Genomic DNA, 24,381 nt, shown 5'->3' on the forward strand with positions numbered 1-24,381 from the left:
GGCTTCCACCTCACATATTTCCCGACGCATACAACCTACAGCGATACAAGATAAATGCCCACAAATATCTTCGCACAAGCACCACTTCAAGAGTGACATAGGACTTTCCTCTTGTGCTTGTGTTCACCATAAAAAAAAAACTTATTTGTTTTCTTGTTATTTAAATGTAAATATTGTAACGGTTGATTTTTGATTAAACAAATTTTATATATTAATCTAATTCTTTAAAAACAAAGTTTCTTAACTATTTAATCAAACAATTAAAAATTATCGAACTGTATATTACTATTTAATTCACAGCCATCCTGTATAAATAATATTTGTTTGAAAAGAATCCTAGTCTGGCATTCTTTGTACGCGTTCTTCGTTTTTTTTTGGGTACATTTTTTTTTGGGTTTTTCGCTCACGGTAAACCGCCGAGCATCAGGCATTTTCTGCCAAGATCCACTTCTGTGCAACTAGTACAGACTAAAATCGCTGTTTTGTAGCAGTTTAACGCTTTAGTAATTTTTGCGTTCCTTTGTGGATTAATAGCTACAAAATTAGCAAATTAAATGAATTATATCTCTGTAGGAGTTCTTGAAATTCATTTGCTGACTTTGGTCAGGATAAATGGTTTTGGTCTTATAGTAGCATAGAAAATCTTTCGCTTAAATAAATCAATTTATATTGGAGGACTCGAAAGCTAGAACAATTTTATTAATTCTGTTGCTTTCCCACTGCTGAATTTTGAAGTGTAAAAAAAAAGGTATATAAAAGCCACAAAATTCCACCATTGTGGTTGAAGGATAGGGTGAAAAGAAAGACCCAACAGTTCTATTCTTCCTCGTTGGTCTCCGGTTTCCAGATTGGATGAAAGTTAGTTTGGTATGATGAATATGTCCAGTTGTTTGATGGTGTCCCAGGCTCCCAGATGAGTCGTTTTTTTTTGTAAATTTGGTGCAGCCTGAATGCTGAAAACAAAAGATTAATATATATTTTTGATTTTTTGATTTAAATTGAAAACTTACCCATTTTTACTTACCGTGTCCAAAGTGTAAATTTTGCAAGTATTTATTTTATTCAAAAGTAGTGCTTAAAATATTACTTATCGACACAAAAGGTGTGATAACACAGTTTTTTATTTTTTATATCGGCAAAAGTGTAAAACAAATTGTGATCACAACAAGGTGGGTTTATCTTCGTTGTATTTTCTTTATAAGCTTTATTAAGTGATACCATGGTATAATAGCTCGTTTTTTTTTGTAGTGTTGATGTTTTCATAACCTTACGGTTCTTCCCTCAATTAAAGTTATATAATTAACAACCTAAATTTGAATTAAATTTACCTGTCATTTGAAAATAAATTTTAAAACTTTTATTTGACCCTAATTTCCAGAGGCAGAGCTTTTACAAGACATATAATTCGTAGATACTTGGGTCTTTATTTTATGCAGTAGTTTTTATAGTAAGTATTGTGTGGCCCTTTACTTAAATTCTATAGGGGTGTTTTAAGGGTAATTTGGTCACTGGCGCCCCTGAGCTTTATTTTATTTACTTCCTTTGTTTTAAAGAACTTGCACGACCACTCTTCGCGAGATAGGCTAGCCCAGCACTCTTTTCTTGTCCACCCTTTTATATTGCGTTTTATGTTGACCTATGGTAAAAAAAAAATATGGGTGGTAATATTTCGGAAACAGTTGAGTTTTGAGATAAGGTGTGTTATACGAAACTTGCTTAGAATTTCGCCTATATTTCATAAATGTAATAAAAAATATAGCATTCCATTTAAAAAAATGACCGATGACGTCATATCTTTTTTTTTTGTTCGACCCTGTATACAAAAATTTATGTGAAATAATGCGCAAATTAAAATAAAAATTGACGGGTCCGAGCGTTTTCTCAAAAAATCATGTCTCTAAATTTTTATCGAATTTATGCGGAACTTTAGGCGGTTACTGTATATTTTCTCACTTTTAAGCCAATAAACATTTTCTCGTCTACTTTTGTTTGTTAATTCTGACTAAATAAATATTTTATTATTTTACATTTTATGAGCCTTTAAAAACTGATCTGATAATTTTTTTATCACCTTAAGCCCATAAATGCTTAAGAATAATATTTGTTAATCCTGTTCATTGTCTTAAAAAAATCACTGACTTGATAAAAATTATATTTTACCAAGCCAACAAACGCTTAAGACAACTTTTTTACACTAATTTTAGTTCGACGAACTTCAGAGTGAGAAATCACAGATAAATATTTTAGCATTTAAAAGTTAATAAGCACTGAAGAACGTGATTTTAATAGTGAGATTATTTTTATTGCACCCTTTGATAAATCTTAAAAATTTTGTTAATTCATGTATTTTTATAATTTAAGTTTTTACTATTTCATTTTTAGTGAATCTTAAAAATGTTCAGGTACGATTTGTAATTTTTTCATTTTAATATTACTGATCTTAATATTACACGGATTAAAGACCCAAATAAAAATATCAACTGAAGAAAAAAAAAACAAATAATTCCTATATTATTCCATACATAACATCCATATACTGATACTATTAAGAATAATTCTCAGGTTTAATAACATAAAAAACAAAACCATTATACTCTACTCTACCCACCCTCCAAGAATTTTAACTATAAAACACTCGCAATTTTTTTGTTCTCCCTATAAAACAAAAGTTATATGACGTTCGCCTATAAATCAAGCCATAAAACATCGAGTCGAAATTTGTCAGATTTATGGTTCGACGGTATTAAACCTTGTGAAAACCGTCTTTTCCTCTTAATCTCACCGGGGCGGCCATTTTTCCATTTTGAATTTCCAATATGGCAAGCAGCGGTTCGCCCGTATGGAAATCACTGTTGTAACATCTAATGCAGTCACGTCGACGCGATAAATTCGCCGATTTAATAGACGAGAATTGAGAGGCATGACTTATATATCGAAAGTATGCTGATTTATTATTTAAATTTGCAGTTACGGTTTAATTATTTAAGCTATATTTCTTTTTTTCCCGTTTATGGCAATTACGCTCAGTATTCTGGCTCACTGTGAGATTTAGCGCCTAGGGTAGGATATTAATTTTTCCAGAATTAATTTATTATTTCAGTTATTCATTAATTGCCAATTAGAGATTACAAACTTTTTCAACCCCTTAACCTCAAAATCTTAAATAGGAGTGGGGGTCAAGTGATGGGGGAGCTTATTTTAAAGGTCTTTTTATTCTAGTTACAACTGCTAAGTTTGAAATTGCTAACTTGAGTTTTCGCAGTATGACAGCTTGTTAAAGATTTTGAATCAATAACATTGTTTAATACTTTTAGCGCTAGTTTTTAGAGGTTCCTGATTTACAAAACAAAAACGCTCGCACCCCTCGTTTTTTGATTTTAGAAAAACGATTTTTTATTTAAATTTTTAATTCCACAACTTCAACCTCTTACCGGGGGGACATTCACCCTTATTTTTAAATGGGAAGAGGTGTGTTGTGATACATCTTTTGAAAAGGCATTCAATTTTCTTTACAATAGCGCTTTATTTTTTAAATTTGAGCTGCGGGTTTCAGACAAATCTAATTTAATTTTATTGATTAGTACTTACGCATTATCTTATTAAATGTTGAAAATGTCCGCTGTTTACCTACATACAATTGTACAGTAACTGTTCAAAGTATTCCCGGACATTGTGAAGAATATCGGGTGTTATTTGTTGGTATTCATGAATGATGCGGTTCCGTAAATCTTCCGAAAACGATTCAGGTCGGGTGGTAAAAATTTTCGACTTCAGATGTCCCCACAAAAAGAAATCAAGAGGAGATAAATCGGGTGATCTCGCGGGTCATTGGATAGCACTCCTACTCCCAATCCACCTACGAGGAAACGTTTTATCCAGAAACTGCCGTACTATTAATGCTAATGGGGAGGAGCCCCGTCTTACTGAAATATAATGCATTTTCTTCATGGTAGCGTTGGTCGTTTTCCATAATTTCAGTCAATGCTGGATTAACGGAATTCTCTAAAAGATCTAAGTACGTATCTCCATTTGAATTTTCCGGTAAGAAAAATGGTCCAATTATGTGATCACCAAAAATACCAACCCAAACGTTTAATTTTTGAGGGTGTTGAGTATGAACCTCATGGTAGATCCTTGGATTCGTGTCGGACCTGTAATGACGATTGACAGTGCTATTGAGAAAAAATTAACATTCTTCTGAAAAGCAAACATTTCAAAGATAGTTGAGATTATTTATAATTAGTTCGGACATTATTTCACAAAACTGTAAACGGTGGTCGTTATCATCTTCATTTAATTCTTGAAGAAGTTTAATTTTATATGGGTGCCATTTATTATATTTTAAAATTCTCTGTACAGTGGTCCGCGAGACTCCCGTTACATGAGAAAATTTTCTGGTACTTAATGTAGAATTCATACTAACTTCACCGAGAATGACGAATTCTACTGCCTCATTTCTCACTGGATTTTCAATATTTTTTGTTTTTCATTTGCCACCGAACGAGTTTTTCGAAATTTTGCCACTAACTGTAGGATGTAACCATGATGTACGTATTTATCTGCATGTCTTTCATTAAACACAATTGCCATTAGTCTTTTACATTATTTGTTGATAGTATTTTTTTTTTCGTTTTTTGGGCTTTTGCTTGGCACATTTAACCCTTTCGATACTAACGGGTGATATGTGTCCCACCAAAAAAACTGTTTTTAATATACGCATTTATTTTTAAATTAAATGTTTAAAAAATACTAGTGGGTCATATATGTCCCAGGCAATTCTTTTTACAAACGGGTGGGTCAAAAATGTATTATTTTTATATCGGCTGTTGTCCCAGTAGTATTATCCAGTTTTTGAAATTAAATATAACTCGTGGGCTTTATTTTGAGGTTAGATTGGATAGTAAATTTGAAATGTAAACAAGCGGTTAAGTGGCGCTCTTGTTTTTGTGGTTATTAAAGGTGTTTTTTTGTCTTTAAAAGTGAATTAAAATTATGACAAGGTAAGTTTTAGTTAAGGTAAAATATTGTATGTTGTATTTGAATAAAATAAGACCCAGATATTTAGATTTAGGGACGTATATGTCCCAGTCGTAAAATTAAGATTAAAGTGGAAATTTAGGCATTAGCTGTATGTTTCTTATAACGTCAATTTATAAGGCAAAAAATCATTGAAAATTACAAAAAGTTAGTAAGCCTTTTGAATATGTGAATATTTTTTTGATATTTTTCGGTTGGAATTTATGCCTCTACACCTCGTAAAAATTTGAACATAATAATTTTATAAAAAGTTCCAATAGGTATTTAGAATTCAAATTAATATAATAAAAATAATACTGTATAATACGTTTATTACAGTTTACAGTACGTACGTTTAAAAAATAATAATTACAGCATTCATAGTCGTTATGTTTGGTGAAGACCTACATGATATATATTTTTAAAAACCCATCAGCTGATGCTTACTTTTTTGTGCTTGCAGTAGAAAACCGCTAAAACCTAAAGAATTACAAGAAATGGCTATGAGTATTGACCAGTATGGATTATCCGATGATTCAGATATGGAAGATCCTTTTCAAGATTCCGGCTCTGAGTACCAGCCCTCATCTGAAAGTGATATTGAAATGGATTCACCTAAAAAGAAGAAGCCAAAACGAGTCTCCCAGGATGAATTGGCAATTATTTGTAGTACCGACAATACTTCCAACATTGAAAACGAAAGCCCTGAAAGCCTTATTGAACCTGAAGTAATTGAAGAAAACCAGGAGAATTCTGAAAATGCAATTTGTGACACTACAAACATTCATTGGACCACCAGTAGCAGCTTATTCCAGCCAGCAAAAACCATACCAAAAATAAAAATCCCTAGCATTTTGTATTCCGACATAACTCATAAATCGTCTGAACGGGAGTGTTTTTTCAAACTGTTTCCTAAAAGCCTGTTTATGTTTATTTCCCAATGCACCAACCAGAGATTACAAATTCTCGAAGTCAAAACAAAAAAAGCATATGCTCCAACTGATCATTATGAGATCATGATAGTTTTGGGGTGTTATATTGTTATGGCATATAACAAAGTACCGTGCATGGCAAACTACTGGTCCTCTAATAAGTCACTTGGAAATGAAGCTATAAAAGAAGCCATATCACGCGATCGTTTTCTTCTTCTTACATCTAAGATGTATTATAATAATCCAAGTCGTCCAGAAAATTCAGGAAAGCTTTATTACATTGAAGAAGTAATGTCCTGTTTGAAGCATACGTTTTCAAAAGCGCGTTCGGAGAGCACATTTCAAAGCATAGATGAGTCTATGGTAAAATTCAAATGCCGTTCAGCTCTTAAACAGTATCTTCCTCTAAAACCAATAAAAAGGGGTGTCAAGGTTTGGGAAAGGTGTGATTCAGTCTGGTTACGTATATGATATGAACATATATTGCGGGAAAGAAGTTGATACTCCAGATAGCACTCTTGGCCAAGGATTAGGTGAACGGGTTGTAAAGACCTTATGTAAGTCTATTAGAGACCCGGAGGTAATGGTATGCTTTGATAGATTTTTTGCTTCTGTTTCATTGATGTCTTCCATAAAATTTGCTGCAGTGAGTACATGTATGCCAAAACGAAAAAATCTTCCAAAATTTGAAGATTTTGTCGCTAAACAAAACATGAAGAAAGGCGATTCTTGCTCTTTATTTAGCAACGTAGGTGTTGCTGCATACTTATGGAAAGATTCAAAAGAAGTAATTGTTCTCTCAAACTGCCACAGTTTTGAGATGGAAACTGTAGAACGGCGACAGAAGGATGGAACTAAGGCTACAGTGCCGTGCCCCAAAGCAATCAAAGATTATAACTCCTATATGGGAGGAGTGGATCTCTCAGATCAACTCTCCTGCCTTTATGATATAGACCGGAAGTCACAGAAATGGTGGAGAAAGGTGTTCTATAAACTTTTTCTTACTTCAGCCACAAATGCGTGGATACTTTTCAAAGAAGCTCACAATCGTGATGTTCCATTTATAGTTTTTTCAGTTAACTTAGCTGAATCGCTTATTAATTTGGGAAGAGAAAATGCAGGCATGGTAAGAAAACGTTGTACTGGCAGACCTTCAAGTTCGTCAAGAAATATGGTAAATGTTGGCGATCATTTACCTATTCAGGGAACCACTCGACGTAGATGCCATTCGTGCTCGTCAAAAAAAATCGAAAAACGTACAAAAACTATGTGTTCAGGTTGCAAAGTTCCGTTATGCGCGGACTGTTTTTCGATATACCATAAATAGTTTGCGCGTTTATGGTTTCTATAATTAAATTTTATGTATTATGTTTATCTGGTGGTACACATTTGTCCCGATGTTTACTTAGTTTTCATTACTAGTGGGACACCCGTGTTCCAGGTTGTATTTCTTTTATACGCTTATATAAATAGATAAAAAGCAATTTTTTGTTTTATTTCTAAGCTACCTTATCCTATAACAAGATTTTTTATTTAAAAAAATTAAAATTTAAAACTCGTATTTTGAATGCATCAGCTCGTGTGGGACATATATATCCCATTAGTAAAATCAAAACCATTTTTTAAAAAATAAAGTCGTTGCGAAAGGGTTAAGGTACGGCCTGTTTTGAGCGAGTAGTCGGGGCGATTAGACGAGACGTTTAATCGTGTCATTAGGTTAAATAGCCATATCATAGAAATGGTCTGGTTTAGGCGACAAGTCGAAACAAGTCGCCACAAGACGACGCGTCTTTAAGCAAAATTGGTCGTCAAGCAAAGTAAGCGCGCGCGTTTGTTAAATCGTTCGCGAGTGTGGCTGCAAAATGAGCTCCAACAAAGGTAACAGACTTCGATTCTCCAAAGCGGAAGATGAAAAATTGATTTACGAAGTGTCAACTCATCCAGCATTGTATAATTTAAATCATAAATTATATAAGGATCAAAATGTACGGGATAATATTTGGAAAATAATATCAAAAAACATAGACAAAAGCGGTAAGTTTATTTAATGTATAACATTATTTTCCTTTTGTTTACTTTTTTTTCCCATAAAATATTTACATACATATTTGTGGCATTACATTTTTCTTCGGAATACTAAATTTAATAAACAACAAAAGTACTGCCTGTATATATAGGATATGCTTTTGTGTCAAAATAAATTACATTTCAATTAGGTAATTTTATTAAAATCTTAAACTGCGTATCATTTTTATACACTTCTTTCAATATGTATAATTGTGTTTTTTTTTTCGAAACAACAAATTTAAAACCCAAGTATAGTTTTTTTTTGGTGTAAACTAAGCTATTAACTACTAATATAATTCGAACTTTTTCATGTCGTACATTATTTCCAGTCACTGAATGCAAGACTCGGTGGAAAAGTTTACAAGATGTTTATTGGAAAAAGAAGGATATGAAACAAAGCACTGGTTCCTCAGCGAAGGCTACAAATACATGGGAGCACATGAATGCTCTTAACTTTTTAGAGCAAACCAGATCCAATAGAAAGTAAAGCATTTTTATATACCTACCTACTTTATTATAGCTCATGTCATATATGGTTTTTTAGAACTTTATGCAATGTGTCAGTAGAAGAAGAAGCAGGCGCATCAAGTGATTCAGAAACTAAGCAAACATTAACCGAACAATCACAAGAAGTTTTTTCAGGTGAAGAAAAGGAAGATATTGCAGAGGACGATACAACGGCAGAAATTAATTCTCCACAATCACAAGATTTGGATACAAGTATAAATGAAGGTGCACCAAGAAAGAAGAGACATATTGTGCAGGAAAAAATGGATACAAAGATAAATGAAGGCCCCCAAAGAAAGAAGAAACATATTGGTAATGAGCAGCTTTTGGAAACACTTAACAAGAGAGAAAACGAGAGACAGCTCGTGTTTAAGGAAATAAAAGAATCATTTGCCTCTTCAGGCAAAAACCATCCAATCAAAACTTTTTTTGCCAGCATGGCTGAAACAGTTATCACCTTTCCACCTCATTTACAAGTCAAAGCAACGAAAGAAACACTGGACTTGATTTCTCGAATGGAATTGGAAATGTCGCAAACAGGATCCCGTCCCACTCCCTCCACTTTTTTTATTTGTCTATTTTCATAATAAAATATTACAAAATATTTAACTCAAGATTGCAGAGTAACTAAATCTAATTATCTGTTGCCGTTACGTGCTTTAGCTGCCAGGTCACCGAGCCTTCTTGACTATTGAAAAATTCTGTAAACCTATTTCTAATTTGAAATGCTTCAACAGTTGAATTTCCACCCGAGGGATTTAATCTAATCATGTTGTCCTTGGGCATGTCATAGTCAATATCTTCTATAGAACTTTGACTAGAAGTTATTATCATATTGTGTAAGCAACATGCAATGGTTGTTATAAGATCTACTGTGGAAGATTGTACAGCAATTGGCGTGTAAAAAATCCTGAATGTTTGACACAGTAATCCAAATGCATTTTCTGAAGTTCTTCGTGCTCGACATAGGCGGTAATTAAAGACATGCTTTTGTATATTAATGTTAGCCTGATCTCGCGGATACGGACGAAGAAGATGTTTTGAGAGTTTAAATGCTTCATCTCCAAGAATAACATAGGGTAATCGTATATCTGAATTTGGTAAAGGTTTGTCCTCTGGCACATATTTATCGTTATTGACAAGATGAAACATAGACGACTTATTAAAGATGTTACTGTCCCCTTCCTTTCCATATGAACCAACATCAATACATACAAATTTATATTCAGCGTCAACAATCGCCAGCAACACAATAGAAAAGAATGACTTGTAGTTAAAAAACAAGCTGCCTGAGTTCTGTGGGCAAATAATTAAACATCTTGTATATATATAGGACGTTTATTAAACAAATGTAAAATACAATTTTAATTCAATATTAATCTCGATATTAATACATATTTTACCATAAATTTACCATAATAAACGTTCATAAGTATTGTCGAAAAAGCAAAAATCATTTTGCTTTTTGTGTGACACTTTCTTACACTTTTTCACTTCAATATAAGTCTTTGGGTATATAATTTAATATTTGTTTTCTTTTTGGTTCACAAAACTGTTTAAATCCTCTCGCGATAGTACCCTCAGTAACCAGTCTGACACTTTTCTTTTAAAACTAATAAAACTTTCACAACATTTAATATCATCAGGGATTTTATTATATAGTCTTGGAGTTAGGTATAGCCAGCTTCTCTGTCCGCACATTTTTTTGCATTTTGGAATAATAACTTTATTTGAAGACCTTAAATTATAGTTTGTTTCGTTAGAAACTAAACTTTCTTGAGGTTTCTTAAACGATCTTAAGAGCATTCTATAACAGAAAAGCTGTCTAATATCCATGACACCACTTATGCCATATAATATATCCGATGGAAAAAACCTACTTTTGTTAAATACAATTTTAAGTGCCGATTTTTGAGTTATTTCTAAACCTGTAACATGTGAGTTTAGCACTCCTCCCCAACCAATTATTCCATAGATCAAATGTGACTGCACTAATGAAAAATATAGAGTTTTTAATTGATTCGTTGACAGGAAGTCTTTCAAATAGTTTAATTTTGGCATAACACATCTAATCTTTTGAACAACATATTTGATGTGATGGTCCCATCGGAGGTTGTTGTCTATAATAATTCCCAAATATTTTATAGTCTTTGTCCAGGTATTGCTTGATTATCCACTATTATGCCTTGACAGTTTATTGTTTTATCATTGGGAGAGAATAATATGCATTTGGTTTTTTCAAGATTTACAGTTAATAAGTTAAAATCAAACCATTTTTTAACTAGCGAAAAATCCCTTTCTGCTTGAATTTTTAATTCCTCCCATGTTTCTCCCTTAAACAAAATAGCAGTATCATCAGCAAATGATATAGTTTTACCATTAATGTTCAGTTCAAGTAAGCCATTTATATACAAAACAAACAGTAGTGGTCCCAAAACAGTCCCCTGAGGAACGCCACAGGTTATCGACCCAGCCTCACTCATTACTCCACCGATTTTTGTATATTGTATTCTATCACATAAGTAGCTCTTTATGATATCAAATATTTTTCCTCTAAGGCCATATCTTTTGATTTTTTCTAAGAGCAAGGAGTGCGAAACTGTATCGAACGCCTTGGCCAGATCAACAAAGATACACAATGTCGGGCTGCTTTCATCAAGATTTTTATATATTTGTGATGTGAGCCCAGCAATTGCATCCTCCGTCGATCTACCCTCCATGAACCCATACTGATTCTCGGATATCAATTTGTATTTTTTAAAGAATTTCATGATTCTACTTTTTAGCACTTTTTCAAAAATTTTTGCTATGTTTGTTAACAGCGAAATTGGTCTGTAGTTTATAATATCCAGTCTACTTCCAGATTTTAGCAAAGGAGAAATAATACCTATTTTTAATGGTTTTGGAAAATATCCCTTTTTTATACATTTATTTATTTAAAAGTGCTAATGGGTATGAGATTTGACTGTCTATTAATTTTAAGATTTCAGTACGTATACCATCAAAACCGGGGGATTTTTTTGTCTTTAATTTTTTTATAATCTTTAATATTTCTTGTTCAGTAACAAAATTAAGAAACATATTGTTTGCTATTTCAGGTTCGTTGTCAATAAAATTTTTAGGTTTTTTAATTTTTTTGGCATAGTTTTCCCCTACTGAGCAATAGTGTTTATTAATTACGTCGGCTATTTTTTTTTTATCAGATATAATTTAATTTTTTCAATTTCCTGATTTTTTTGGTTTTTGTTACAAATTTTATTGACTGAATCCCATAGGCATTTGGTGTTTTGTTGGTTACTTAGTAATTTTTCAAAATATTGTTTTTTTGAGGCGGCGATGGATTTTGCAAGACTTCTTTTACACATGTTGTAATTTTGTTTTAGAGTTAAATTATTAGGAGATTTTTTTAATTCTTGATGTAGTACATTTTTACTATTAATAGCATTTAGTAGGCTTGGACTAATCCAACCCTTTCTTGGAATTTTTTTTTTGTTTATTTTAACGTTTTTTGTATTTTTTTGCATGATTTTTGTTATGTTATTTATAAAAATGTTCGTCATTTCATCTAAGTCCTTACAAGAGTAAAAATAATTCCAGTCTATTAAAAAGGAGTCTTGTATCAATTTTCCATAATTATGTATTCTTTAATGATTTTATTTGGACAATTTCTACATAAATTGTTCTGATCTCCTATTTCAATGATAGTTGGATAATGATCCGTTATCTTGTAATTTAACAAATAAGCTTTAATATTTTCAGAATTTCCGGATTTAACAAAGTAGTGGTCTAGACAGGATTTCTGTAAATTTCTCTCCCAAGTGCAAACATTATTTACGTACGAAACATAGGAGTTTGCATTAAGAAGGTTAAGATATTCTTGAACATGATTTAAATCTTGTTGTTCTTTTAGGATATTAATATTAATATCCCCACAAATAACGTGAACATCCAACCTAGGCAACTCAGATAAAGAATGAAGCAAGTCTGCATTAAAAACGTCAGCATCTGTGGACGGTGGTCTGTATATAGCAGTAATTTTAAAAGATTAATTTTTTTGTTGAGTTAGATCAATATCAATAAAATTTTTATTTGACAATTTTTTTATTTCATATTTATAACTGAACTTTTGACTAATGTATACAAGAACACCGTCATTTTTATTAATATTGCCATGATTGTAAAGCAAATCATATCCTGAAATATTTAAAATATCTGTGTTCAATATCTGAAAAGTTTCTGTCAATACTATGATATCAAAATTTACCTCAATCTGTGACAATAAGAGCAATAAATTATCAAGGTTTTTAACAGCACTACAGATATTTAGTTGAAATATTTTTATGGAATTATGATTAAAACATTTTGAGTTAATACTGTTTAAATCACTGCACAATATGGTTCTATACTCGTTAGCTTCAAAGTTTAATATATATGGATCCATTTTCCTTTTGTAATTAATTTAAACTAAAAACTATATTTAATATTTACTAAATTACCTACTAAAATTTTACACTTTTTTTTTTTTTTTTTTTTTTTTTTTATTGTGCGCTTACCCGATTAGTTTTTAGACCTTGTTTTAATTCTATTTGCATCAGATAACGACGAAGTTTTGGTTTTAGTTAAAGGCTTTTTACTTGATATGTTCTTCGGTGTTTCTTGGTTGCTAGTAGAATTATTTGTGGATTCTTTGTGATTTGTGATTATTTTGTTTTCTTCATTTTTCCTGACTCGATTCTCCTGTTGCTGTCGGTGGATCTGTATATCTTCCTCCGCCTTGTCTTTATTATTGTGTTGTACTATGTCTTCAAATGCTTCATCCAAATCTCTACTTACTGTTGGGGTAGCTGGAGCACTATTGGGACGTCGATCTAAAATGACATATTTGCCTTCATCCAGTTGTTTTGCAGTATATCCTACGTATTTAATGTAAAGTTTAAATCTTCTTATGTAACTGCTTTCATCTGGTTGTTGATTCCTTATAATTTTTAAATAGTTTCTTAATTTTCTCAAGTCCTCCTGTTGATTTTTGGTCAGATCATCCGAAATCCCAATTTTTGTTCCTTTTAGTTTCTTGAGATTAACCAGTACATGCTTTTTTCTTAAAAAACTTACAAACTCGATTTTGATAGGACTATTTTCGGATTTTCCTAACAAATATACATCGCTTATATCTCGTTCGGATATGTCTGTTCCTAGTACCTGATTCAGATCTTGACAAAGTTTAGAGACATTGTAAACTACTTCCTTATTAATGCCAAAAACAATAATATTTTTCTTTTTGCTTTTTATTTCATAGTTTTCAATTTCTTCTTTAAGAGAAGTATTTTCCACTTCAAGTTTTTTTATTTTTGTCTCTAACTCCTCCAATATACGGGATTCACTGTCCCTTATAGATTTTTTTAGTTCTGCTCTAGTGTTCTGTAGCTCAAGTAATAATTTGTTGACCGCTACTTCATCCATTCTCATGTACGGGCCGCTTTAACGATTCAGTACCGTCTTATCAGTGCAAGACAGTATCTAGTACCCGTGACCTTGCTGTTTTTACGAGGTAAATCCACGAATACGAACAACTGCACGAGGTATATACAGGCATTTATAATTGCAATTTGTTGCTTGCTTTATTTCCAAATTCAAAATATGAACGAAGAATTCAATTCAGTAGCACTAATTTATATATTTGTTACTAAATTTAAACATTTATTTTACTTTTAGAATTAATAAATACGGTTTTACTTCGGAACGAATTTAAGCGCGACCGGTCGGCGTAAAGGTCGCCATACACTAATACTAAAATTACTAAATACGCACGTGTTTTCCGTCAATAGCTCCGCAGCAATTTGGGAAATTCCATTTCTCGTCAAACTGCCCAGCTATTCTAAGATAATCTTCTTTCGAGGGCTGTTTCAAGAACACGGGCACTAACTTGTTATATAGCACTTTCAAAACATCTCGTACCAAAACACTAATGTAATTATGGGAAATTCTATAATTAAATGCCATGGAACGATAGGATTCTCCTGTAGCCAAGAACCTAAAAGAAAATTCGGCTTAATCTATTACAACAGATTCTCACCATGAAATACCTTAGCACCAAAGCAAGCTTTTCTTTAGCTGTAATTGGTCTTCTAACAAATTTAGTAGGAGATTTTTTTTATGTCAGCGGATACAAGGTTAAAAAGTTCATTAAACTGATATCTAGTAAGCCTAAAGTATTCTCTGAATTTGGTTTCGTCATCAATTAAATGTCTCATTATCAGCGTACTAAAACATCCCTCCTTTCTTCTTTGAACAAACATGTTATGAACCTTTCTACGCCTTTTATGCAATAATGATATAATACTAAAATGTCATCATCCGCTTCTTCTTCCATAAGCAACTGTGCTGCCATCACAAGTTCACGCGTGTACTCATTTTAGGACGGTTTTTAAAAAACTACTGATTGATTGGAGACTAACCGAATACTGACGCTATCTACGAATACAGACCACCAGAGGCGATTAGACGTAAGTGATTAAACGCATCGTTTAATCGCCTCCATTACTCGCCCAAAACAGACCGTACCTTTAGCCACGTGTTGTTGATAAAGTATAATTCAATCATTTCCACTCTCCGCAATAGAATAAACCATTTTTATCGAATCGAAAGAAAAGCACAGAAATAACTAATTGGCATCAACTTGTTAACTAAAGATAAAGTCGGATTGTAGACTGATTTTTGATAGTTTAAAAACAATTTTTTACTCACACACCTAAAATATCCACTAAAATATTTAGAATTCCATTGCTTGCCGATGCGTAGCTCAAATTTAAAAAACAAAGCGTTATTGTAAAGAAATTTGAATGCCCTTTAAAAAAATGTATTACAACACACCCCTTCCCATTTAAAAAATAAGGGTGAATGTCGCCCCCACTAAGGAGTTGTTGGGTTACAAATTTAAATAAAAAATTGTTTTTCTAAAATCAAAAATCGATAGGTGCGAGCGTTTTTGTTTTGTACATTAAGAACCTCTAAAAACTAGCGCTAGAAGTTCAAGTTTAAAAATCTTTGACAAGCTGTCATACTGCGAAAACTCAAGTTAGCAATTTCAAACTTGGCAGTTATAAGTAGAATAAAAAGACCTTTAAAATAATCACTTGACCCCTTCTTCTATTTAAGATTTTGAGGGTGGTTGCAACCTTCGCCAAAAGATTGATGTTAAGGGATTGAAAGTATTAAAAAAATTGTCGCTCTAAAATTAAAAATCGACGGATCCGAGCATCTTCAAACCCTGCTGGACTGTTTTCGATGGGCCACCCTGTATATACTAATAAGAATAATACACAAATAAAAAGCTTACTTCTAAGTCAGTTTTACAAACAGATAACCCGACAATCATAAAATGACAGTCTTAAGGTAACATGGTAGATTGATGTTCATAAATCCTATTAGTTATTTTAATTTGAAATTGATGTGGAGAAATTTGCTTAATATTAATATCAGAGACATATGTATTGAATAAGGATTACATCTAGCTTTTGGAATTTTATTGGTTCTAAGAAGGTTGGCACCAGGATTCCTGATATGATAAGGCTATCCGATGACGTGGTGATTAAAGACCCACAAGACATAGTTGATGCTTTTGCACTGTTATTTGGTGAGGCATTTATACTATCAAATTTCATTAACCATTCGTCGGCGTCTGATAATGAGCCGCACTTGATATTTCCAACGTTGATGCTTCCCAGATTATTTTGCCGAGTAAAGAAGTTAAAAATGAGTTAACATCTGGTGTAGACGGCGTGTCTAGCTTCTTGGTTAAAGATTGCATTGGGGTTCTGGCTGATCCGCTGACCTACATTTTCAACTTAATACTGTCAACAGAACAGATTCCTGAAAATTAGAAGACTGCTAAAATAATACCTATTTTAAAGGCTGGGGACTCTGATCAAATCGTGAACTACAGGCCAATCTCAATAATCTGTAACTTCTTAAAAATTTTCGAAATTATCCTGAATCGGTCGCTATTTAGTCACGCAAAAGAACTCATCTCTGTAGACCAGCATGGATTTTTTAGCGGGCGATATTCTGTTACTAACTTATCCTGTCTGTCTAGCCAGATCTGTGAATCACTTGATGTTAATACTCAAGTCGATGTTATTTATACCGACTTCCAAAAAGCCTTTGATCGGATAGATCACTATATTTTACTGCATAAATTAACTCAGTATGGTTTTTCAGGGAGATTATTTAATTGATTTCATTCCTACTTGATAGATCCTACTTGGTAGATCTCAATATGTTGAATATGAGGGTTTAAATCGAAACTTTTTAACGTAACGTCGGGTGTGCCACAGGCCTCGAACCTGGGTCCGCTCCTGTTTAGTTATTTTATAAATGACTTGATTGAGTCACTCACTTGTCATAGGCTGGCTTGCCGATGATTTGAAGCTATATTTAAATGTATATGGTTTGGAGGATTGTGTTTTTCTTCAGAACTGTCTAAATACATTGGAGGTATGGTGCGCTGTTAACAGGTTAGGCTTCAATGTGGCTAATTGTAGTGCGGTCAGTTACTCTAGATTAAAAACACCCTTAAATTTTAATTACTTACTATTTTGAGTAGATTAGAGCAAATTACTGATCTGGGTATCACCTTTGACTCTTCAATAACATAGTCAAGTCAGCCCTGAGAAGGCTTGGGTTTATAATTAGAAGTTCTCAGAGTTTTACTTTGGAATCTACATTAAGACTGCTTTTCTGTTGCTTTGTGAGATCAAAACTGGAGCCTGGCTGCATTATATGGAACCCGTTCTATCAGAATCATGTTGGTCTCCTTGAGTCTGTTCAGCGTAAATTTTTTAAGTTTTTGGCCTTCAGGCAGGATGGCATATATCCAGTTAGAGGGTTTGATCATCGGCAACTATTGGAACGCTTCAATCTACATCCATTACATCTCAGAAGAATTATCTTCTCTGTACAATTCCTGCATGGGTTACTGAATGGATTAATTGATAGTCCTGTACTTCTTTCTGGTGTACGTTTCATGGTGCCTAGGCTTAATGCTAGACATCCCCTAACATTCTTTTTGCCAAGGCCTCATACTAACATTCTGTTGAAATCGCCACTATATACAATATGCGCTATATTTAATCGGATCTGTCACATGTGCGATACAAATTTCTCTCCGGTTCATGTGATTGTCGATATCTTGGTGGATCATTACTCTTGGGACTAAGACCCATGTGTTTAAGTTATAGCTAGTAGGTATATTGCAGTTAATTTAATTTAATTTTGCTTAATATATGATTATTTTGTTAAACTTTTATAATTGGGTTTTTATATCATATCAATAGTTATTTGTTCTAATTTTTTGGATAACTTTTGAGATTGTGACTTAACTTTACTTTACTTTTTTTCTTTTCTTTTCATTCTTTTAGGTTTGTTTTGTTTTTTTTAACTAAATTTTTCATTGTTTTGCACCTGTTTCCTGTTATTGGGCAAGTTGCCTGTTGGAAATAAAGGCTAAATAATAATAATAATTTCTTATCCAGATACAAAGTAAGTCGCTGAATTTAGGGAAAAAGCTACCCTAAAAGGTACACCCCTTGCACTCTGATTACCCAGCACCAAAACATTGCTCTCTTAACGTTGTTGGTTAACTAGTACTTTTAATATCCACAACAATCGGGAACTGCAGCGTTGTGACTATTGGGTCTATTGGACTATTAGATGGGATTTAAATAAATCTTCAGACATTAACTTGTAATCGGAAGTTTGGCTTCTCTTTATTTGGGCTTTCTAGAACTTTCAGAGGTTAGAAGATTTCTGCCCGCGAGATCATAAGTTGAGAACTCATTAGCAAGACTCATACAGTGATGGATTTCGAGTTCCGTATTGCTAACATATTTTAAATAAAAAGTGTCCCTTCGAATTCATCATCAAGAACATGGAAGTCTGATAATATTTGCATGTTAATGTTAGTTTGAGACTCTTTTCTGTCAGACGATAGTAGAGGCTCAGTTCTAGTCGTTAGAGGATAACAATATTGAAAAAAATGCTTTAAAAATATCATAAAACATTCTATATCATTTCTTGCGATTATTGTAAATTTTATTTCATAAAAATATTCTTATTAACTTATAAAATTTCTCGCTTCCCTTGTTTTTTTTTGCTACTCAAAAATGCTATTCTTTCCAAAATTCTCAAATATTTTAACTTTTTGGGAGCCTGTCTCAGCACGAAAATAGAGACTTTAGATAATTTTTTAGCCTAATTTAATAATAAAAATAATAATAATAATAATAAATATTTTTTATTTGCAAACTCATTATAACTACATAAAAAAATACACATTTATTATTTTATGCAAATAAAAGGCCAACAAATTCAGAATTCTGCCAAGGCAGATTCTGGTCTTTAACATTGTGGCCAAAACTTAAAAAAACTAACTAAAAAAATGTAGAAACGCTTGTAACAGACTAAGTTTAATTATACACACCTACCCAAAAAATTTAGAACATTAACATAGTACCTCTCACAAAAAAAAAAACACGCACATTAGTTACCCACACTAAACACAGATTTTTAGTTTTCACCGATACCCAAACTAACAATATTGACTCTTCAATATTTTACTCAGATAGCTGCTGACTCATCAGACGCACCATCATTCCTCTGCGAAAAGTCTGAACAGACACCAAACCCAACTCAAAATTTATGCCCAAAGAGTTCATCTGATGCAAAATTATAGGAAAAGGGCCTTTTAAATAATTGAGTCTTATGTCTTGGAATATGAGTTGTGTTTCTTCTTAAGCCCAAATGGTGAACATCATTTCTAAAAGTAATCTTAAGGTATAGGTAAGGTGGAGTAAGTGAATGAGCAACCCTACGATTTTGCATATTTCAGCTTGGAAAGTGTACGGGAAACGCGATTACGTCTGCTTATGCCAAAAATTAGGCGAATACATGAGTTCTGAAGCTTCTGCAATCGGCACCTGTCATAGGCCCGTCTAGGCACCAACCGTAAACAACATCGCAATAATTGCATTGTGACAGCACTAAATAGTCACACAACATTTTTTTAAATATCTTCACTTAGATAATGCCTATGCAAGTAAATTAATTTTAAAGCAAAATACCCTTTTTTTTAGAATATTAGAAACGTGTTGATGAAATCGCAAATCACTATCCATTATTAAGCCTAAACTTTTGCAATTATCTACAACAGGAATATTAGCATCACCCATCTTAATATTGATAGTGTTGCTGTTTAAAATATGATTAATTTTTTTGCTTATTACCAATAAATATTACAGACGACTTAGAAGGATTTAATTTTAGAAAATGTTTTGAAAAAATATCGCATATGGCTTGTAAGTCTTGATTAATTTTTGCTTCCGCATTTTTAGCATCTTCTGGCAGAAAAGAGTAATACAACTGAGCATCGTCAGCATAAAAATGGTAAAGGCAGTTTTTTAAATAAAAATAAAATCTAAAAGTATAAATAATAAAAAATAAGGTCCTAAAATACCACCCTGAGGCACGCCATTATCAACTCCCAAAGGTTTAGATACATTTTCCTCTATCTTGACTCGCTGCACCCTACCGCTTAAATAAGAATTAATGAAATTAATAGCTTTATCGGAAGAACCTATATAGTGAAATATAGACTTTAAAATTTCGTGATTCCCAAAATCAAAGGCTTTCGTATAGTTCAATAGAACAAGGGCAGAAATCATCCCTAGATCCTATGATGTCATCAATAACATCCGCCATTGCTGAAGCACAACTAAAATTCTTTCTAAACCCAGACTGTTTAGGGGGCAAAATATCATTAGCATTTAAAAAATTTTAAGAATATTTGAAAATGTAAATGTATTTAAGGACATAAATCTGATGATGTTGACCGAGAGACGATACGTAAATTTTTCTAATACAACTCTGTCGAGAGCAAAAGTTGGGTTACAAAGTGCCATTTATCTAAAAATATCTCGTGGAATAAGATCTGAAGTGCGTCCAATATTCCATAATTTATCCCAGTGGGACCAAACCGTATCATCGTTAATTTAAAACATGATCATCTTTCCCCAGAAACCTTAATCATAAAGAGCGACACCACCGACCCACCTTGGCGGGCTTATAGTTGCCCCCAAATGGTATAAGGAATAAGCGAGCACACGCCCTTCCATCTTCATTTAGATTTAACGTAATTACGCGGGCACTTTAATTAGGTTTCGGGTTAATTAACCGCTTACGCATTAATTATTTACCTCGATGTGCTCGTGACAGCGTCCCGCGCGTCCATGCCATTTAGAATTTAAGCGTCGATTATAGTTTTTTTTCTTTTTCCGCCTCCCCCATCAACAACCTCCGACACCAGCGGCGTAACTCCATTCAATTACTTTTGGGTTTTAACTGAGTTAATTTTTTTTTTTGGTAAACTTTGTTTTATTTTTGATAAGGACATTACTGGTGATTTTGGAGTTCCGTTGATTATCCTTCGAGACTCTGTTTGCGTTTATACCATCCTGGAAAACCTGAAATGACCTTCGAGTTACGGATTACGCGTGAAAAATTGCATATCTAGATCATTAGATAGACACTATAATCTTACTGTAACAAACTATTGAAAAGTCTATAGAATTTAACAATCCTGCGTTCCTTTGCTCTGTTAACCTAATTCGATGATAATTTCATAGAGTGCAATTAAAGGATGTGCTAAAAATCATGCGGGAACGAGGAGCCAATATTGACACAATCCTGGCAATAAACCAACTCAATACCAACAACAATACAAGAATACAGTCAGGCACCTCAACCACAGAGGAAATGCAGATATCGATAGGTATGAGACAAGGAGATAAGTCCTAAGTCCGATACTCTTCAACCTGGTAATGGATCCTGGGAAAATGTAGGACAAGGTTACAGAATGGAGTGAACCGAATTCAAAATAGTGTGCTATGTAGACGATGCGGCTCTCATAGCAGACAAAGAGGACAACCTGCAGCGAACGCTATTTGAGCTAAACCAGGCAGTAAGAATTTATCATGAGCAGCTCGATACCAAAATCCTATGATCACTAAGCAAGGAACTGATACGATGCAAGCTGGCACTAAACGACCAGTCAATCGAACAATAAAAGAACTTTGTAGAATTTTTCCTCATTTCGATCGACGATGTGCAAAATGGTAATTTCCAGTTGAAAAGGCACATCATCTTATATGCGTATCGGGAGCAATTAACACAGGAAGAAATGGAGTTACTATTATGGTAACTAAAAAATGTTTACAGTATATCTATGTGTTAGTGCACAATGGTTTGAAGATCTAAAGTGTAGTGTATAAATAAAATGGTTCCAAATTGTACGCTACACATGACAATAAAAATGGGCACTTACCAATGCTATTTGCACTCATGGGTTTCTCTAGGGACGTTCCTTCACACTTCTTAATACTGTCTTTTTTGTGATCTTCTTGTTAGTTTAAACATTTCAGTCTTTCCTTGCGTGGTGCGTAAGGTACCATATGTGGATGACTTGCACGATATGGACATTTAGAATATTAGGTTAACGTTGCGCTAACACTATCAATAAACGATAGATTGATCAAAATAACCTTATTTGCATCTCCAAACAAAATAAACATACTTTAAGTTTACATGCCAACCGAAGACGCATGAGACAATGCAGCTGAAACGTATACTTTTCTAATAATTATGGGTAATTTTATTTCTAAAGTAGGAGATAAAAGAAAACGATAACATCCAAAATGTAGATAAATATGGGTTAGGTACTAGATATACCATGACCGCCTACATATCGTATCTTTCCAAAGGTAAAAGCAAGACCAAGAGCAGAATATGGATTCGATCATAAATTGAAACTAAAAAACTTGATTGAAATTAACATTTTAGAGATGCAAGACAATCTGGAAAGCATTCAATAATGGCATAATCAAATAATGGAAGAGAATCAGCATATTATAAATGATGTGAAAGGGATTGCGTTGGTTTGGACAAAACGGCTTATACCAGAGCTCTCTCGATGGGTAAATTGTCAACATCGGACCACAGAGTACTTCCTGACCCAACTGCTTTTAGGTTACCGCTCTTTCCGCTCATACATTTTCAAAATTTGCAAATCCGATGATTGAAGCGATGATGATGATGAAAGAATTGCATTTACTGCGGTGCTGAAGATACTACCTAACACACAGTCTTTGTATGCAACCGCTGAGAGTAATGGAGATGGACTATGGAAACTGAATTGGAAAAGAGAATACCTATGGAAAATCTTATACCAACAGTGGTATTCTTAAACATAAATTGGTTTTTAATACATAACTACTTTAGAGAGATTACATCAGAGAGAACACTAACTAAGTAACCGGCCGTAGTGAAGACGCATGCCAGACCGGTGATTTTGGATCTGCTGCCGCAAAAAACAAAAGAGAGACGGTTTTAGTAGGTAGGGCCATCAAGAGATTAGATTTTAAAAATTGTAGTGCAGGCGATTCGCAGGATATAAAATCACAGTTCACTGCAGAAAGCGAACCCAATATTCTAAAGTCAGAGGTAGAAGAAGCAGAAAGCTGAAAACAGTAGAGGTTAGAGTAGATGTTATACACCTGATCTGCAGAAAGATTTAGGAAACTGAAGTCTATTGCATCAAATATCACTAGAACAAGCGGAATTTGTTCGTAGAAGTGGCACAAGAGAACAAATCTTTTAATGTCAGATAGCTAATCGAGAAAACCATAAATCTAATACCCTTATGTTTATGTGATTTGTGGATACCACAAGAGACTTCCATAAAGTAAAATGGCAGCATCTATGGTCAATACTAGCGGATAAAACTTTTGTAGGCTTCCATCTGGTCATTTGTATAAAAGCTGTGGGTGAGCACAAGATAAGAAATAATATCGAACGCCGTTACTTTTGGAAAACCTTTCGATCATCGAAAGTTGAAAAAAGTTTGTTGTTTCTCCATTAGTTAGGGCAAAAGGGTCAACACAGGCTACCACCCTTATTTTATCCTTATATCGCAAGGCAATATGTGGATCACTGCTTTCTAACTGCACCAAATATTCACTTTTTCGCAAAAATGCTATAATTCGAAAAAAAACTAACAGAACACAATAAAACGAAGAGAACACAACTAAATACACCCTTGATTAATGACCTTTGACGTTGAAGGGACGCCACTCTTGACACTTTTGACAGAACCCTTATAGGGTTGCCAGATGCCTAGCCCTTAACAACCCTTTAATTTAGGTACGAAATTCAAAATTGATATCGTTTTATATGTACCCCTTACGGGATACCAAAGTGCGCCTGCCTACAGGCCGCCATTTTTGTTATTGTTCAGTCAGCTGTTTTGGATTGCCTAATAGCAAACTCAGCCCAAATTTTTGGTAACCTCAAAAACTGAAAATCCGAGCAAAATCCGCAAACTCTTTTGACAGTTTCCAGCCAGTTTCTAAATCAAAATTTACATTCGATAGAACGATCGACTATAAAATATATTATAGTAGTTTTAAACTAGCGATTTGTGTGCTTGAACGCCATCAGGAAAATGCGCATGCTTCTGATAGCTTCCAACCGTTTGAAATTGATGCTAGAACAAAATTTAATATAAATTTAAATTTTAATATAAAATTTAAGTAAGAGGGAGGACCTTTTTTTTAACGTTTTGCATACTGGATCTCGTCGTTACGCCACTGGCATACCCTTCCCACTCCCCTCCTCCCGTCCTCGCCCTTCGATTTATCCGGTTTTAGTTCGCTGATTGGAGTTCGATTAGTTCGGGGTATAATGAGTTAATCGCCAAAATTGGGGTTAATTTCGAGGGTGGATTTGATTGAGGAAAAAACCAATGGAAACG

The 24,381-nt window shown here is 33.5% G+C and overlaps 1 protein-coding gene across 2 annotated transcripts in view; it reads left to right on the forward strand.

Moving 5' to 3' along the window:
• LOC126739433 (uncharacterized) overlaps positions 1–24,381 on the forward strand; it is a 279,994-nt gene that overhangs the window by 240,089 nt on the left and 15,524 nt on the right. The gene's annotated exons all lie outside the window — the stretch shown is intronic.

Source organism: Anthonomus grandis, chromosome 8 (genome assembly GCF_022605725.1).
Source record: "Anthonomus grandis grandis chromosome 8, icAntGran1.3, whole genome shotgun sequence".
Classification (NCBI taxonomy): domain Eukaryota; kingdom Metazoa; phylum Arthropoda; class Insecta; order Coleoptera; family Curculionidae; genus Anthonomus; species Anthonomus grandis.